The sequence below is a fragment of the Armigeres subalbatus genome, unplaced genomic scaffold, assembly GCF_024139115.2.
Source record: "Armigeres subalbatus isolate Guangzhou_Male unplaced genomic scaffold, GZ_Asu_2 Contig639, whole genome shotgun sequence".
Classification (NCBI taxonomy): domain Eukaryota; kingdom Metazoa; phylum Arthropoda; class Insecta; order Diptera; family Culicidae; genus Armigeres; species Armigeres subalbatus.
This window is the reverse complement of record NW_026943412.1, coordinates 38,094-57,992: the sequence shown is the minus strand read 5'-3', so window position 1 is coordinate 57,992 and position 19,899 is coordinate 38,094. Positions and strand designations below refer to the sequence as shown.

The following is a 19,899-nucleotide window of genomic DNA, read 5'->3' as shown; positions in this document are numbered from 1 at the left end:
TGTTAGGTATTAGCCGGTGGGTCCACCTACCTTTCGAGGAGTTATCCCACTCGCGCTGCCATCTGGCAACCGAAGTCACCCTGGTACGTTCGCGGGCTCCTCTGGTGCCACGTAGCTCAAAACACTCCTCGTCTTCCCGGATGACCAGCCCGACTGGCATCATACTCGCTATCACGCAGGATGCGTCGTGCGATACCGTGCAGTAGGCCGATATCACCCTGAGACACATCAAGCGGTAGGTGGTCTCCAGTTTCTGCAGGTAACTGGTTACCTACAGTGCTTTTGCCCAGGACGGGCCGCCGTACCTGGCGATAGATGCGGCAACGCCTGCCAGTAGCCTACGTCTACTGGCGCACACCTTTGGAGCTGTTGGACATCATCCTCGATAATGTCGCCACAGCAGTCGAAGCCTGCTTGCACCCATATTCGACATGGCTACCGAAGGTAAGCTTGTCGTCTATGATGACCCTAAGAATCTTCAGATTCCGCTTTGAAGTGATCGCGACGTCTCCCACATGAAGAACTGCACGTTGTGCCGACTTACGGTCACTGACGATAAACACCTCCGTCTTATGTTAAGCGAGCTCAAGGCCTCTCGCACTCATCCAGTCCGCCACAGTGCTGCGGTTAGTTCTACTTCGGGGATCGACTCCCCGTAGACCTCTAGGGTTACATCGTCAGCAAAGCCGACGATCTTCACACCAGGAGGGAACTTTAGCTTCAGAACCCCGTCATACATCAGGTTCCATAGTACCGGGCCCAGGATTGACCCTTGCGGGACTCCTGCGGTAATAGGAACACTTTTCTGACCGGCATCGGTCTCGTATAGCAGCACACGGTTCTGGAAGTAGCTTTCCAAGAACCGGTACAGTCCCACCGGTACCGGTACAGTCCCATTGGATCGCTACCACTGCAGTCTTTAGCACTGAGTTGATAGCGTCCACCGTGGACTTACCCTTCCGAAGTGCACTGTTTGGGACTCCATCAGGCCCTGGAGCTTTGTTCATCGCAAGGGTATTAGCCACTGCGAGTAAATCTTCATTCGTCACCGGAGCCACCATTTCGGGCACACTCCCAGCGCCTTGCAGCGCAGGAAGAGGCCAGGGACTTGTGGCTCGGGACGGGAAGAGTACTTCGATAATCCTCGCCAACCGGTCCGGTGACCGTTCGGGGGGTGAAGAGCCCCCTTTGGTCTTGGCCATAACGATCCTATAGGCGTCACCCCACGGATTCGCGTTGGCACCCTCGCACAGGTTGTCGAAGCACGCTCTCTTGCTTGATGGCTTGTTAAGGGCCAGTCTCGCAGCTCGAAACACTTCCCGACGGACCGCTCTTTCCTCCTCGGTGCGGGCTCGTTGCGTTCTACGTCTAGCCTTGAGACAGGCTGATCGTAGGGCTGCAATTTCGGCACTCCACCAGTATGCCGGGCGTCTGCCATTTCTTGGCGGGGCTTTCCTCGGCATAGTAGCGTCGCACGCGCGTGATAGGACAGCTACCAGCGCATCCCCGCGTAGACTGTCGGTGTTGGCCTCCTGTCCCTGGGCCGCGGTGAAAACTTCGCTGACGAAGTGATTGGACTTCCACCCACGGGCCTGACAGGGATCACCCGCCCTCGGATGCTGCACACCATAGTTGATCTTGAAGCGAATTGCTAGGTGATCTCTATGGGTGTAGCCCTCGTCTACTCTCCAGTCCAGGTCAGAGACCAGACCGGGGCTGACAAACGTTACATCTATCCATGACTCGGCCCCATTCCTACGGAATGTGCTACTGGCTCCGTCATTGACAAGCACTGCGTCGAGTTTTGCAAGTGCCTCGAGTAACGCTTGTCCCCTCTGATTGGTACAGCGGCTGCCCCATTCCACTGCCCAAGCATTAAAATCTCCAGCTATAACGAACGGGCTCCGACCTACTAGGTCGGACGATAGCCTGTCGACCATCTGGTTGAATTGTTCCATTGGCCACCTTGGTGGGGCGTAGCAGCTACAATAGTAGAACACACCATTGATTTTGTTGATGTTGTGAAAAATGGCATTCAAAGCGATCTGGGTGAAAACTATAATGCTGTTGTTCCCTCATCGGTGCCAAGACTAAAAGTGAAGGGAATGTGCGATAAGTTTTCTTCCGATGAATTCATTCAGATTTTGAAAGATCAGAATGAAGACATCGCAATAAATGATGTTAAAGTAATAAGAATGTATGAAAATCCATGTTTTAAGTATAACAAGAACAATGTTGTTATTGAAGTCGATAAAGAGACTTATAGTTGTTTGTTGACCGCGAGAAAAGTTAACATAAGGTTTGATCGGTGCCTTGTTGTTCCCGGAAATTAGTGTTTTGAGATGTTTTCAATGTGGAGAATTTGGGCACATGAGTACGGATTGCAAAAACAGCATTGCGTGCTCAAAGTGCAGCGATCGTCACAAGACATCCGAATGCACGTCAACTGTATTGAAATGTGTCAATTGTATAAAAATGAATTCCGAACGTAAAATGAAATTGGACGTGAACCACAGTGCCTTCAGTACTGAGTGTAGTGTTTATAAGCGATTAGTTGAACGGAAAAAGAGCAGCTTACGTTTCAATGAATAGCAACCAAGTTCTAGTAGAAATGTGAGCAGATTCGATATTTTGTATTTGAATATTGCGGGTTTGTCTACAAACTACGTTGCATTACGTAAGATTGTAGAAGATAAACGTCCATTTTTAGTGTTTCTATCTGAAACTCATATAGTCGACATTGAAGCATTTGATCAGTATAGCATTCCGGGTTATAGTGTAGCTGCTTGTTTATCACATTCTAGACACACTGGCGGTGTTGCTATTTATGTCAAAGAATCAGTTCAGTTCAAGCTTCAATTGAACGAAGTTTGTGATGGAAACTGGTTCTTAGGCATTGCAGTTGTACGTGGCATGAAGATGGGTAATTATGGTGTTTTATATCACTCTCCAGTGCAAGTGACCAGCGTTTTATTGAAATTTTGGAAAACTGGTTTGAGTCATTTATAGATCCTAGTAAATTAAATGTAATTGCTGGTGATTTTAATATCAATTGGTGTGACGATTCCAATTCGAATCATTTGAAACATTTAGCGGATTTTTTAATTTGAAACAAAAAGTAAATTCTTATACGCGTATTTCCCAGCACAGTAGAACTTTGATTGATCATGTGTATACAAATTTTGATTCTGTAACTAGCGAAACGAGTAATGATTTAAAGTAACCGATCATGAAACGCTAGTCATTAACGTTACCGACAATAATAGTAATGATAGTAATTTAATTAAAATGAAGTGCTGGAGAAAATATTCTAAACAAGCAATTTCGGGTCTTGTCGAAAGAAACGTGGATTTTCAAGAAAATTCCGGTAATAGAGATGAAAGATCAGCTGTTCTTACAAACGTTTTGAAATCCTGTACCAATCAATTAGTAGAACAGAAGATAGTAACTTTGCATAATTCTAACAGCTGGTATAATTTAGACCTTTTGGGCCTGAAACGGAAAAGAGATAAAGTGTATAAAAAGTTTCGTAGAACTAATAATGAAAATCATTGGAATAGGTATCAGGTAGCGCGGAACAAATATTCGCAATCTTTGACACGTACACGTTGCGAGTATATTCAAAGGAAAATTTATCAGCATCAAAACAACAGCAAAGAGTTATGGAAAATATTGAAATCGTTATTAAAGCCTAGTAGTTGCAAGCCGCGGTCCATAACTTTTAATGGCACATTAGAACAGTCAGAACAAGAAATTGCATCTAAATTCAACGATTATTTCGTCAATAGTGTCTTATCTATTAACCGATCTATCGAGTTAGTGGATGAGCCTGATGAAATAAAAACAGCCGATAAATATTAACTGTAGATTTGATTGTTTTCACCTGATTACTTTTGAAGAACTTAAAAACATTTGCTTTTCTTTAGGTAAAACGGCTGGAGTTGATAATGTTAATGCTAGAGTTATTCAAGATTGCTTTCATGTCATTGGACGCAACTTGCTGGACCTTATAAATGAATCGTTACAAACTGGGCACGTGCCGCATTGTTTGGAAGGAATCACTAGTGATTCCAATACAAAAAGTTTCAAGGTCCCATCAACATGTTGCACACATTAGAGAAAATTTTAGAACTTGTAGTTAAAGGCCAGCTAATTACATATTTAAATAGTAATAACTTGTTAATACCGGAACAATCAGGTTACAGGAAGGTCATTCCTGTGAAACTGCATTGAACTTGGTATTATCTAAATGGAAGGAAAATATGGAGCGTAAAGATACTATTCTAGCTGTGTTTTTGGATCTCAAACGCGCTTTTGAGACAATTTCTCGGCCCTTATTGTTGAAAACTGTTAAGCGCTTTGGAATTTCTGCATACAAATGGTTTGAAAGCTATTTGTCTGACAGATCCCAACGGACTGCTTTCAATGATTATGTGTCGTGTCCCGTGGAGAATGACCTTGGTGTACCACAGGGAAGTGTATCAGGGCCCCCTTTGTAATTAATGACATGCGACGGGTCTTACGTTATTGGGACATTAATTTGTTTGCTGATGATACTGTAATATTCATTGCAGCTCAAAATCTGGAGGAAGCGATTGAACACTTGAATGAAGATTTGCATTCTTTAAGTAGATGGTTGAAGTACAAGCAGTTAAAATTGAATATTAGTAAAACAAAGTACATGGTTATTTCACGAAATCGTTCAATTGATAATGTCTCTGTGAAAATTGATGACGAGACACTTGATCGCGTACGGGAAATTAAATATCTTGGCGTGATTATTGATGATAAATTGAAATTTGACCAACATATTGACAATGTCATCAAGAAAATAGCCAAGAAGTATGGAATCCTATGTCGACTGAAAAACGAATTAAATACAGCTAGTAAAAATACAGTTGTACAAATCAATCATCTCTTGGACTTTTGCCCTTCCATTTTGTTTTTAGCAAATCAAACACAAATATCGAGATTGCAGCGCTTGCAGAATAAGATTATGCGTTTGATTTTAAGATGTAACAGATTCACTTCCTCAACTTGTTGGATGCATTGCAGTGGCTCTCGGTGAAGCAAAGAATTGTGTATTTAACAATGGTGTTCATTTTCAAAGTAGTAAATGGTTTGCTGCCTCGATATTTGTGTGATCGAATTGAAAGAGGAAGTGACATTCATAGCTATAACACTAGAAACGCGGAAGATGTAAGAACACCCAACTTTTGCATGGAGCTTCACAAAATTCTTTGTTTTTAAAGGTATCAATGATTTCAATTCGATGCCTACACATATCAAACGTGCAACGACATTATCACAATTCAAGAGACTTTGTGTTTCACACGTAAAGCTGTATTTTAAGCAGCTACTTAGTTGACTTTTAAAATCATTAATTATTGTATCTTTGACGAAGTTTGACCTACGGATATTTTGTTTGGACAATTGTGTTTTTCAATTATTGAGGCACTAATAAACTATTTTGTTCGCCTCGATGATGATGATGGATTTTATATTTATTGACGTAATTGTAATTTGACCTTTTTCTTGTGTAGTCTACAAAAGTTTGAGTCTCGCGCGCGTAAAGCAGATATGAATGATTTTTAAATTTATGTACAGGCTTGCGCTTTTTCAGCTGTTTCAATGATTCTGCGGATTAGTAATAGGCTATCTAGTAGAGTTTGGTTTCCGCGGTTGATACCGAAACTTTTGATATCGACGGAGCGGTAACACAAGTTTTGATTTTGTTGACAACGACATAGTTTATTAGATTATTATTGATGCTTTCGAGTGGCTAACGTTACTTGTAATAACATGAAACGCGATTCTTGGTGGAACTTTTGAAATCTGTGCGAGAGGTATCACAAGTTTTGCATTTTTATGAACTCGAAGCATCACTACTGATACTTATGAGAATCTGTAGATGAAATAAACAGTTTTTTACATTTATTATTTTTGCTGGATAGTAATGGAAAGTTATGAAATTTATATCTGTGATGGTAATCAGATCGTTTTTGTTTTGTTTTGCAAATCTGATTAAATTGTTGAAAAATTAAATTCAATTAATTATCTTAAAGATAAATCGTCTAGGTCAAACCTTTGTAGGGGTATGTGGCGGGACCATCATCATCATCATCATCTTGGCTATCGCGACACCCTCCGCGGAGGAGTGTACAACCTCTTGAACCGGGTACCTTCCCATTGTGCAGATTTCCGCCGACCTAGACCCGTCCGCCACCCAGTTGCCATTGCCGGGAGGGACGTTGTACGGGTCGGACAGGAGGGCGACATCGGTTCTCGACTCGAGACCGACTACCACAGCAGTTGCTGGGTAGGTGCACAGTGGTTCAGGTTCAGCTGTGTTACTTGCACGGCTTTTTCCGATTGGCTTCTCCGAAGGGACACGCAAGCCCGCCCATAGCATGGTTCCGGGCCTGCTTCTTACTGGCGCAGATGAGGCACCTAGGTGCCTTGTCGCATTCCTGCGCCTCGCCACAGCGACGGCACATCTTGCTTCGGTCTGGGCCCTTGCAGTCATAAGACTTGTGCCTGGACTCAAGGCACCGGTAGCACCTGTCCACTGAAGGTGGCTGGAGCACGCTTACTGGGCATACTGACCAGCCGATCTTCAGCTTCCCTTTCTCAATGACCTTTTTGGCTTCCGCCACCGGTAGTCTGAGATAGGCTACCTGCTTACCAAAGAATCCCCCTTTTAGACGTACAGAGGACCGCTCAACCTCTGTGCCGCACTGCTCTTTGACGGCAGAGATGACGTCTTCCGCGGTCGTGACCTCGTCCAGTTGCTTACACTGGAGGGTCACTTCCGCACCCAACGACCTGACCTGAGCGCCGTCACCCAAGACCCTCTGGATTGCACGCCACGCTTCAGTACCAAGATCATTTCACCGTTCTTGGTACGTCTAACGCTGCGCACATCCTGGCCCAGGGCCGATAGGCTATCGGCCGCTCGCAGCAATTTTAGGACATCGGCGTATTTGTCCTTGTCGGTTTTCACCAACAAGGCCTCGCCTCTGTCTCTCAACTTCTTCGCAGGTCGAGGGGTGTTTGACTTCCGAACCCTACTGACCAAGGATGTTAACGATCTTTCAGTAATTTGCGTTCGATCATTTAGTTGTTTGTCAATGACACATTCAAGCTGAATTTCAAAATATTTGTATGGTGGACTTTATGAAGGTTTCTACAACTTTGCCTAATGGTTCGTTATTAGAATTCAACTAATAACGGAGTTAGAGCCCTAGTTGCAGTAACTCAAACTAAATGATTGGAATTTTGTTATCATTTAGTCTGAGTTACTGAAACTATAGCTATAACTCCGTTAGTAGTGGAATTCAAACAGCGAACCATTATGCAGAGTTGTAGAAAAACCTTCGTACTAGAAGTCCACCATACAAAATATTTTGAAATTCAGCTTCTGGAATGTGTCATTGACAAACTACTAAATGATCGAACTCAAATTACTGAATGATCGTTAGCATCCTTGCTACTGACCAGCTGCCAAGGATTTGTATCCCCTTCGGTGGATACCGATGGCTGGCTGGGGCCAACTTGTGGCTCAGCAACTTGTGCCTGTCTAGTGCCTTTCGCCTTCTTGGGCACACGCCCTTCAGGCTCCGGTGCACCATCCAGGCGACGCTTTGCCTTAATGGTAGCGCGTTTGGGTCGCTTCGAGCTTGGCGTTTTCTTACCCTCACTGGCCGTAAGGGCGGTCGCCTCTTTCGCCGCAGCAACACCGCTAGGGGAGGAGAGGGCCTTGGTCTGCGTACCTTTGGCTACTTTCTCTGCTGCCGCTACACGCCTGATATAAGCGTCCTGTTCTTGTCTTGCGTCTCGAACAGCTTGCCGAAGCACCAACAGGCTCTGCTTAAGCTCCTTGTTGGTGCTCTGCTTGCCGCTTATGAACTCGATGATCTCATCGAGTTGCTCGGCCACCACCCGTATCCCCTGGTAGTGGCTCGTCAGGCGTGCAGGCAGGGCTACTCCCCACCACCATTGAAACTCTTCGGTACTGCCAATAGCAGCAACCGTCACTCCACTCTCCCCTCTCTAATAGGGGACCTTCGCTAGACCCCTTTGGCAAAGGGGTCCATCACCTCCATCTCCAATGATTTTTGTCTTTCAAGGCTCATTGCTCTATGGGTCCCCCTTGCGGCTGCCGCCGAATCCACCTGGAGTAGTCGCCTTCAGTGATTCCATGGTTGACTATGCCTGCCTTGCGACAAGCAGGGAGGCCATGCGAGGGTTGACACTTGCGTGTTCAGAGCCAGATCAGCGCAAGTCAGGAAAGTGCATCTGAGCCTACTCCCACCCAGTAGGCAAAACTGGATGGCAGGATTGGGCAGCGTGCTACAAGGCCCGCCACGGTTTTATGGGACGGAAGACAGCCTAGCCATTAGCCCACTCGCCGTTTCGAGTCGGTGTCACCCGGCCCTACTAAGAGAGTAGAATGTCAGACTGCCAGCCCTCGCTTCACAATATCACAATATACCATACACATAGCCATGACGTGCCTGCCAGAAACATAATTGAGACCTTACTGGCGTCAGCCTCAATGCGCTACCGCGCTCCCTCATTTGTAGTTCATTTAGCCGCCTAGCCCTACAACTGCCGTTGATACGCTATCGTTTCCAGCGAGCACCGCGCGGAGGCGAACTACGCTGCCCGCCATTCGGTCTAACTAAGCTCAACTGTGTAAGGCCTTCTTCGGTGTCTCGTACTTGACTCGATTTTTGATCGAGTCAAGTGCGAGCAGTGCGAGACACTAAAGACGGCCTACCTTATTGACAAGTTCATTCTGGTATCGAACCGGCTGCAAAAAAATGGAATTAGGCTGCGGTTATTAGCTGAGGCAGTGTTGGGAAATGTACAGTAAAACACTGTGATTATGCGAATGTTTACATTTTATCCAATCGAATTTCACGCACCGCACAAACCGAAACTGTTTTCCAAAAAAAATGTACGCCTCATTGTGACATTTTTTTGCCGATGAGGCAAACTGTTTGTTTGCTGCTGCGTGAGATTCGAGCCACCGCGCGCTAAGCATTTGCATTATATTTTGTTTTGGTTAGTGCAGCGCAAACAGAACAGAATCGTGTCTAATTGCCTGTGACGCAAAGCCTACAAAGAATACTAGCCGTTGTTACTAATTTATTAGATCTAGTCTCTGAAATGAGCAAGGAGTAATGAAATTATCATTTACCACCAAAAACGGTCATACGTCGAAATGAGTGTACAGAAACATTCATTGTGAGAGAGAAAATAATAAAATCATGTGCTGACTGTCGTCTGCTTGGTCGTGGCTGCTGCTGCGACTGTCGTGGATTTGTTTTTCTTTGACTGCGTGGCAGAATGAATGATAAAATAAATGTCAACCGTTCCGTTCCTGGCTGAGAGGCAGTAAAACACGTCTGGTCAGATCGAGATAACAAACTTGAGTGAGTTTTATTCATTCTTGTTTTCTTTTCATTCATTCAGAACCATTTACACTTTCAGTCCCTCGCGCTCTCACTGAATAGAGATGAGTGACGTTTAGCGCTAGCACACTAATGTGCAATTCGTCATGTGTAAAAACATGTTTGTTTTCCTTCTGCTCATAACCTCAAAAATGATCGGGCCATCACAATGATATAAAAAGAGTCAAAAAATGTATGGAAATATACTCATTTTTACCCAATCTTTGCTGAGTTGCACCATCTAGGAGTGTTTGTTTTCCTTTTATCGCACTTCACACATTCGGACGTGAGAATCTCAATTGCGCGATGCTGAAAGACGCAGTGCTGCCATCACTCCTCCCTCATCGCGCAGAGATCGTAAACCCATCCTCTTGCGTAGCCCAAAAAGGAAGCTGATGGAGGCTGGCTGACGGAACAGGTATTCCCGAATTAGATTTACGGTCCTTCACATTCCCGGCCCAGTCCGTGTCCGCATACCCTTGAAGTTCTCCTTAGTTGGCACACAATTCCAGCTTCAATTCGCTTGTCGCCCTCAGGTAACGCAGCACTCTCTTTGCCTCCGTCCAGTCGTTGGCTTGCTTATCTGGCTTCCAAGTATCGACGTGCTTATGGCAATATCTGGCCGGGTATTGACGGATAAATACATCAAACCGCAGACGAGGTTCTGAAACTTCTCGTTGTTCGGCAGACTCTCTGACTCCTCCTTTCGCTGTAAATATCCGACATCCATGGGAATCCAACCAACTTGTCAGTCCAAACTGTCCAACCAACGATGTCGATGTAGCATTTTTGGTCCAAGCAGTAGGCGTAGTTCTTTTTCGTCACTCTAAAACATCAAAAAAAAAAGTTTCATCTCGCCAGGCGTTGTTATCTGGAATTCTCCTGCCAAAACCTTCACAACTCCATCGTACCCAAGATGATTACACAGCTAGGTGTTTCCAACCTGCCCAGTTTATGGAAGAGAAGGAGGCGGGGGTGAAAAATTCATTTTCGGTGCAAAACATAAACAAACCGGTTGAGCTCTCCATGGTCCAATACACTGAGTTCATCATTGACGTTTGAGCGGTGCGCTGTTTACTAAGAATGAATACTTTTCATTCATCGAGTTCATGCAAGTGTTCATTTTAGTGAACAGCGCCCGTCTCAAACGTCATTGTGTTCATTCGGTGCATTGACCATACTAAAATCCTGGATGGCTGAATCGTGAATTTAGCAGATTGGAACACCTAGTGCATCCACATAAGCTATTTCCTATTTACATTAACCATAATGCAGGGTGGCCACCGAACCAGGAAAAGCGGAAAAAAGACGGGAAATTGAAGTCACTGGGAAAAAAAAGGGAAAAACCGGGAATTCAGAACATGAACTGGGAAAAATAAATTTTGGACAACTTACATTCAAAATTCTGTTCAATGAAGTTCATATAAAGGGAAAGATTTACTCTTTAATGTTCATTATTCAATCGCATTCTAACTGAGTTATTTGATTTTAGTACATAATGTGAGAGGTATAAAAATAAGTAGTTTTTCCAGATTCATTTGTCTCTAGATCATTTTGATTCCAATTTCGAGTAATCGGCTTTTTGACTGACTTGCGATATTTTGTACTTATGTGCACATTTGTTGTAGGATATCCTCAGTTATGGGGTTTGAGGAATCGTCTAGTATAGGACATAAACGATTTGTGATTAATTATATCTGTTAAACAAAAACTTGGGCAAAAATATGAGTAATTTACCTCGGCTATATATAATAAATATTATAAGATATAAAAGCATAGAATCGAATATTGAAATATTCATGTTGAATATTGAAAGTATTCAATGAATGTTTTTATCTTTACGTTATTCTTCTAATGTCCAAGTTTGCCTTTGGATGTACATCTGTTTTGCATGTAAGTTTCAACTGTACAGAATTCGAATAAAAATGAATATGGTAAATAATATATATTTTAATACATGTTCAAGAGTTGTTTGGAATTATATTTAAAAATTCTACAAATCATTGAAAATGGTAATTTTTTAATATTTGATGAATATGTCTATAATATTCTAAAGAGTAAAATAACTTTAGTTTAGTATTTTTTTCGCAAATATCATTAGCATTAGCATTGAGCAATTCATTTTTTTTGTTTTGGGGTTTTAAAAGAATGTTGAATATTGTGTCATATTTTACATTGATTGTATATTTATTATGGTACATTGGGGCAAATAAAGGCCCGTAAGGCATGTTGTGATGTTATATATGAAGATGCACTCTGAGTCATATGTTCGATTGACTTGATCGATTTACCATTTTCGCGTTGGAAAATTTCATTGTATATAATGATAAATATAGGGGGGTCCCGTAGCGTAGTTGGCTACACGTTCGCCTTATAAGCGGACGGTCATGGGTTCGATTCCCAGCCCCTCCACCAAGCCAATGTTAGTCGCCTGAGTGGCAGCCCAAACGGTGGCGTTTTGGGGTGCGCGTCTTACCGACACGGTTGCCCGATGACGACTGACAAATTGTTCTTCTCGGAGGCATTCCTCCAAAGTACCCGGATAAACGGCAACCAAACAATGCAACGAGCAATTGGATACACGGTACGGACAAAAGGACACAATGGACTCACGATGAGATGGACCCGGCAATGATAACAACAACAAATGTCTAAAAATAGATTCTGTGTGGATTCTGTACAGCAGAATACCACAGTAGATCACGGCACAGTAGCGGTTAAGAAAACACAGAGTGCCTACCAAATAAAGAAATGAATTAAAAAAATAAATATACAATTCTTTTATTCTGCAACAGCCACGGCCTCGTCCTTACAAATAGGTGGTGAAAAATAATGCGTATTTTTGGTGATCTCTGCCATACGAAAACGCCATACGAAAAGTGAATTGTCAGACTGACAGTATGCAGAGCAAGTGATAAGATGAGATTGTCATATTTAGCTGTTAGATCTTTGCTTCCAACCTTTTCTGTTTTTGGTGCATGAAATTAAGTATAGAAGGACGGATGATGCATTAAAATCCAGCAAATCGGACCCACTGAGACTGATTTTTTAGGTATATCCACGAAACTGGAAGAGTTTATTTCAATATGTGATACATAAAGTTCCAAATGGTTTTCAAACCTGGCATTATTTCTTCTGGACGAACTTGATTGTTATTTGAATGTAAAAACTGAAAACTCTTCGAGCAGTCTTTATGTTTAAATAAATGTTGTCGAATATCCTGGTATTCACATTTGTTCAGCACAAGGCTTAAGGATTATACTGACGCTCAACGGTAGGAAAAGAAATTGAATATCTTTAGAATTTTCTTGTTAGCAGTCCTTAAATCAATTGCTGCTAAACCGTTCAGCAAAGCGTGATCCTGAAACGCTCATGCAAACTCGTTCATGCTGTATAATGTGAGCGATGTGTTTTCATTAGTGTTGTACAAAATACAACAGCGCGCGGTGGTGAAATTTTGAATGCAATCTCAAGTTTTGTCAGGGATTTTTATGAGGGCCCGCCACTGTGCGTCGTTTTGAATTTTAAAACCTGTTGCAAAATACAGCCCTGCTTTAATATACGAACATAGTCCAAAATAGCCATAACAATTTATCCTTTAATATTCCACTTAGCAGGTCAATCGATTCTTCAATTTTTTTATGAGAACTTTCCCAAAGAACCCATGCTTTTTGACGCCATACTTTTTGACGAATAGTGCTGGTTTCCAAGCTGGACCTAACATTTGCCCGATTTTGAATTAAAAGTAAAGCCAATTCCAATTCTTCAAACATTTTTCGATTTTTTTATTCTAAAATATGAGTTCTGTGGAAAAGTTGAATTTAAATAAGTCAAGGAATTGCCTGAGACAATAAAACGAGATACATTTGTTGCAGGAAATATCAATTGGTTCTTGTAAATGACACTAATACGTGGATAGAGCCCTTATTTACATTGATTTAAATTCTTTTAAGAATATCAATCAAACGCAACTTGTTGCAAGGAGATTTTTTAAAGGTGTCAGAAAAGTGAGACTGTTTCTACGCGATTTTTGCATAAACAAATGCATTTTGGCCATATCTTCTGAGCCCATAGTCCAATCTGGTCAATTTTCAATAGGAGACAATAGGACAAAATTTTCCATCGGTTTCAATTTGTTGCGATTAAATCTAAAGAGGACAAGTTTCAGTCCTTCTATATAAAGCCAGTTTTGAATCTAACATATACCTTTTCCGACCACTCAGTGTTTGCTTTGTTGCTGAAACAGGAAGGCACTGTAGATAGAATTCGTGAATAAGTATATTATTGTGCTCACATCGAGCTGGGCGAAGTCTTCATTACTAACGTAATCTTACAAACTAGCGGCTGGAAAAAAGGTTACGTTCTTATAGAAAATCGTAATTTACTGAGTTATCATAAAATGAGCCCAAACATGCGGATGAGACTGTAAGGCAATATATGGATATTTTCTTTCCACTTTTAAGACTTATTTCATCGTGTAACACAAATTTCGAGAAAAAAAATTTGCTTCGATTATATGGAAAATTGATTATATGGACTTTTTGCATCGAAAAGTCCATATAATCGAGGTATACCTGTACTTGCATAACAGTTCCATTAAGAATTTACATGACCTGACTGCACAAAATTAAGCAATGTTTCAATCAAACTAAATCGTTTCCCGGTAGTCTGTCGAATGAAAATTTCAACGAAATCCGATTATGTTTCAAATTATTAGATTTTTTTTAAAAGTTTCATATGGAAGATGCGATTTGGAACTTCAACAGCTATTATCTCAGTAGGTATTTGAAAAACGATATGGTACTCAGTACATTCAAAGTTAATTGCCTATATGCCGGGTATTAAGCCACCCGGAGTGGAAATTAATTACTATGTCTGAAACTTGATTATGCATATGTACAACATGTGATAGATTTAGTTCGGAAAAGGTATTGTAGGGTAACCGCCCCTTCGGTGGGGTTTGATCCCACGACCCCAGTTCGCATGACAGGTGCTTTCCCTACTAAGCTACGAAGGACCTCCGTCGTCCACCGCAGCTAGCGGGTACTGATGAAACCAAATTCCCAGCACCAGGTACCAGCCGATCTCTCGCAATACATTTTCAGAACTAACTCTCTCAAATGTATTTTTGTACACATCATGTCAACCAAGTAGGATGAGTATTTAGTATTGTCCGGATCCTACACTTGCTTCATCAGCAACGGCGCTCAATGAAGTAGGGTTGTGTGAGGTTGTGCCAGTTTGGTCGTCAGATCCCAACACGACCACACAAGCGAAGAGAGATCGCCACTCGAGATCAGTACATTCAAAGTTAATTGCCTATATGCCGGATATTAAGCCACCCGGAGTGGAAATTAATTACTATGTCTGAAACTTGATTATGCATATGTACAACATGTGATAGATTTAGTTCGGAAAAGGTATTGGAGGGTAACCGCCCCTTCGGTGGGGTTTGATCCCACGACCCCAGTTCGCATGACAGGTGCTTTCCCTACTTCCCGACAATACTAAATACTCATCCTACTTGGTTGACATGATGTGTACAAAAATACATTTGAGAGAGTTAGTTCTGAAAATGTATTGCGAGAGATCGGCTGGTACCTGGTGCTGGGAATTTGGTTTCATCAGTACCCGCTAAGCTGCGGTGGACGACGGAGGTCCTTCGTAGCTTAGTAGGGAAAGCACCTGTCATGCGAACTGGGGTCGTGGGATCAAACCCCACCGAAGGGGCGGTTACCCTCCAATACCTTTTCCGAACTAAATCTATCACATGTTGTACATATGCATAATCAAGTTTCAGATATGGTACTGATATGCGAGTGACGGCAGTACGCTACAATTACAATAAGTTTGTGGGACTTGTTTTGTGATGTTTTTAAACATTGCGTATGTTTAAAGGCTCACTCGTCGGTTGTAGCATTACAGAGCCGAATATCAATACCCTCGTTTTAAAATCCCTCCCCTTTTTAATTCAATAAAACCTTTTTCATCTTTTGAAGATTTGTCTACTACCGCGTTGTGAAAACACTGATCAGTGTAGTTTGTTTTTGCGGGACAATATTTACCATCAAAATCTTGTTATGTAACCACATACGTTTAATATTTCAAAAAAATAAAACAGAAATTAAATGTTGAACCAGCTGGTAACATTTTAATATCGAACTTTTTCTCTCCAGGATTTCAAAACGTGTTTACCTTACCCCCAATTGGAAACGGTTCCTTCTATCAGCTACCGCCAAATATGCTAGTAGGACCTCCAATTGTGGCCGGGCCAGGCATTCCTGCCTTCACAACCAACCCTCCGGTTCGAATGTTGCCACCACCACCGATTCATTTGCCACCGCCCCCAATGATGAGCGCTTCCATGATGCGGCTGGGCATCGACATGCAAATGATCAGCATCGGTACCCAACAACAGCAACGGCAACAATTCGTACACCAACAGCAGCTGTTATTCAATCCGTCCGTGATGAGAATGACCAATCAACAGCAGCAAATGGCTTTCCAGCAACCCCACCGCAAATCCCTCCACCTATGAGTCCCACTGGGACGAATACGATTGCACCAATCGCACCAATCGACAAACGCTTGCCACCGATAAATCAAACGGGCTCCGTCGATTTGTCCTACATTGAGCTCCGAATTGTTACAGTTCCTCACAAACCCCAACGTGGACAGTCTGATCGAAAACGGAAATAACTTGATCTTTTGCCAAGTCCAGCGTCATACCGTGCGAGATAAAGAAGTGCCTTGAAAGCGATCGCACCAGATGTTCGGGTGGAGTGTTTCGGAGCCAAAGTGTCTGGAGTTGGGTATGAGGAGGACAGTATCAATCTGTATATCGATGATGGTGCGTATAGCATTTGAGTGAAAAACACTGTTGTGCACTTGTCATAAGACGAGTTTGTACAATCCCATTGAATTCCACCACTTAATTGACTCGACTCGTACGAGACACTGAAGACGGCCTTAATGTTGAGGTTGAAATACGTATCTGTCAAGATACAATTAAGTGGTGGAATTCAATGGGATTGTACAAACTCTTCGATGACAAGTGAAAAGCTCAAAATAATTTTCTTAACACTGTTGTGCTTATTCTAATATATTTGTTCCCTTTCCAGCGAAATATCCAAAACGGCAGAGTCCGTGAAAGAAATTCTTGATGCGTTGAAAGCCTTTTCATCGACAACAATGATGAATGGGTGATTCAGAACATTCAAGAGGCGGACGTTCAAACGCATCTGACGGTAAAGAACACATGCGAAAACATAAGCTGCCGTGTAACATTCGCCGGTGAAATCAACTGCCACAACAGCACGCTGATCCATTACTACGTCAAATCATTCCCCATGTACCAAAAACTATGTTACTTCGTTCAGGAGTTCATCAAACTGGGCGGTCTAGATCTCAATCGCTACATAATAATCGTTCTGGTTCTGTTCTACCTACAGAAACGGGATTATCTACCTACGATTGCTCAATTGCAATCCAAGGTTTCTGATAAAAAAATAATCGGAAGTGAGTTAACGTCCAATTTACAGCACTACCCTCAATATTCATCAACATTTTTTTTCTTGGCAGACTGGCTCGTCAACTTTATTCCTCGTAAGCCCGAAGAAATGAAGTTAAAAACCGTGCGAAACCGATCTCCGCAAAAGTGCTTCCGATTTTTTCCTATTCTATGGCAAACAGTTCTCCTTTCAGGAATCGGTTGTGTGTCCGCAGATCGGTCTTGCTCCTTAATCGAACGGACTTCCTCGTCGAAAATATGTGGAAGATGCCGCTTAAACAGTACAAAGTTTACGTCGAAGAGTGCATGGCCAAAGATGAGGCAGCGGGCAACAGTTTTGATCAGTTTGCTGTGACCTCGATGTGCGTGCAGGATCCGTTGGCGCTGACGACAAACATTGCCTCGCAGGTTACATCGGAAGAGACCGGCAAGTTCACCCAGTTATGCCACACGGCGTATAATTTTTACTTGAATAATTAGGTAAAAGTATTCATTGTGATTTGTTGCCCTTTTAATGTTTGATATTTTATTCGATTTCGTAACGTTGCATTTCATTTTAAAATGGCGATCGACTGAATTAAATTCTGCATCGCGAATGACTGAATATGTTAAAATAATTAACGTTTACATATAATATATCGATAACAAACGTTACCAAAAAGTTTCAATAATTTTTATTACAGATGAATTTTGATGACTTTCTTCTCCCATTTTAAATCCGCCAAACATGTTCCGCCTTAGCATTGTAATATCATCCTGAATGGCACGACAGTGGTATTACTGAATGTGCCAGTGAGGCTTACTTTCTTGGCTTAGACAGAAACCTTATTATCCGACAAGACCTTGACGAAGTGTACCGGGTTGTTGAAACTATTGTACCCCTTATCAACCATCGGTCGTCATTGTTTCTGAAAAAAAAGCTTGCTGTCTACAAGCAAATCATCCGCCCTGTGATCGAAGAGCTGCACCGAAACCCAACATCTCAAATTACAAAATAATATTCCTGCGGATGATTATATACACTCCACCTAAAAAATAACATATCTCAATTTTTTACATAATAAAGAATATAAATTTCTCTTTCAAATGCCGTGTGAACATATTTTTTTGGTCTGCCCTAACCGGAGATATCAACTTATGAAAAAATGTAATTTCGACAGAAAAACGATTATAACTTTTGATCGGTAGAAGATTTTGAGCATATTTACCCATTAAAAGTTGCATTTTTTTGAGCTCTCAAAGTCACCTGAAGACGACTATTTCTAAAAATCCAAAACAAAAAAAGTATATTAAAAATACTGTTTTTTTTTAGGTACACCCTAATCCAATTAGGTAAAATTGCTCTAAATCAGCCAACTTAACAGCTACAGAAAAAGTTTTTTTTAGCAAAATTGATTGGAATCAGCTGCGCTGCAACTTTGTAGAACATAACATGTTAATATTCCAAAAAATAAAAAAAATATTTTCTAATTTTTTTTTATATGATGGGCCACTCTATTTTTTGGTTGCACCATAATGATGGCCTTACTATTTCGAACAATTTTGTAGAACAACAGTTTTTTCTCAAAAATATAGTTTTGGCGTAAAATGCATCTTTCCGCGTAAATCTGTATCCTGGACCATAGTGCAATGGAGGGGGAATCTGCTCAACAGACATCCTGGGTTGTCCAGAAAGTGCGGGGTTAGGGGCCACCTCCAACAGCAAACGAGGGAGGCAGGACTGCATCCCCGACCCGCTAAACCGTTTCCATTGCCGCCCATCGTCCCATCGGTACAACCAGAAAGTAATGCTTCAAAGGGGGGCCAGTGCATAACGCACCCTCGAGGTTAGCTGCGTGTCCTTGCAGCATCGAACATCGTGACTCGCTTTTTTAGAAGAACACCATGGTATCGTGCCAGCGCATTGCCGGCTTTCCAGGTGGCCTTACCACGCCCTATGTCCTCGGAATGTGGGAAGGGTCGACTTCGCGCCTGCTTCCCTCTACACACATACACACACCATACACTTGATACACGACTGGTATCAAGAATGATGATGCCGCGTGCACCCCAAATTGACCTCTCTGCGATAGGGCCTATTCGCCAGCACACAGAGGGACTTGCCGACGCTGTGACTACGCCTGCCCCAGCCTTGACGAGGACCTCTTTCCGTCCTCGGGCTTGATTCCCGCCCGGTTGACCGACGCCGCAAAAGCGACGATACCATGTTGTTTTTCACGCGGCCATTTGTTCGATAAAAGGATCGAGTTCGACCACAGGGCACCGGTATGACCCATGAAGCCGACTCCGAACCCTCCGAACTCCGAACGAAAAAGATTATCCGGGGTAATGTCCCTCCGCACACCTCAAACATTCCGCTCCTCACATCGACGAAACGAGGACTTACGAATAGTACGTGCTCGGCAGTTTCTGTCGACCCTGGGCAGTCCGGGCAGACGGGAGAGTCCGCATGCCCAAACCTGTGTAGGTACCACCTAAAGCAGCCATAGCCTGACAGGAACTGTGTCAGATGGAAGTGAACTTCCCATGCCTCCTATTAACCCAACTTGATACGCTAGGTATCAGCCGATGGGTCCACCTACCCTTAGAAGAGTTATCCCAGTCCCGTTGCCATTTGATAGTTGAGGTGACTCTAATGGCTTTACGGGCTCCTCTGGTTCCGCGCATTTCGAAACTTTCCTCGTCTTCCCGTATTACTAGCCCAATGGGTAACATACACGCAATCACACAAGCTGCATCCCGTGATACCGTGCGGTAGGCACTTGTCACTCTGGCACACTTGCCTGTGTACACTCTCCAGCTTCTGTAGGTTACGTTCGACGCTAAGCCCAAGCTGGACCGCCGTATCTAAGGATAGATACGGCAACTCCAGCTAATAATCTGCGTCTGCTGGAGCGCACCCCGAGCTATTGGACATCATGCTAGATAATT

The 19,899-nt window shown here is 42.8% G+C and overlaps 1 pseudogene; it reads left to right on the top strand.

Moving 5' to 3' along the window:
• Positions 1-431: 431 nt before the first annotated feature.
• Positions 432-17,608, top strand: LOC134204528 (uncharacterized; annotated as a pseudogene).
• The last annotated feature ends 2,291 nt before the right edge of the window (positions 17,609-19,899 follow it).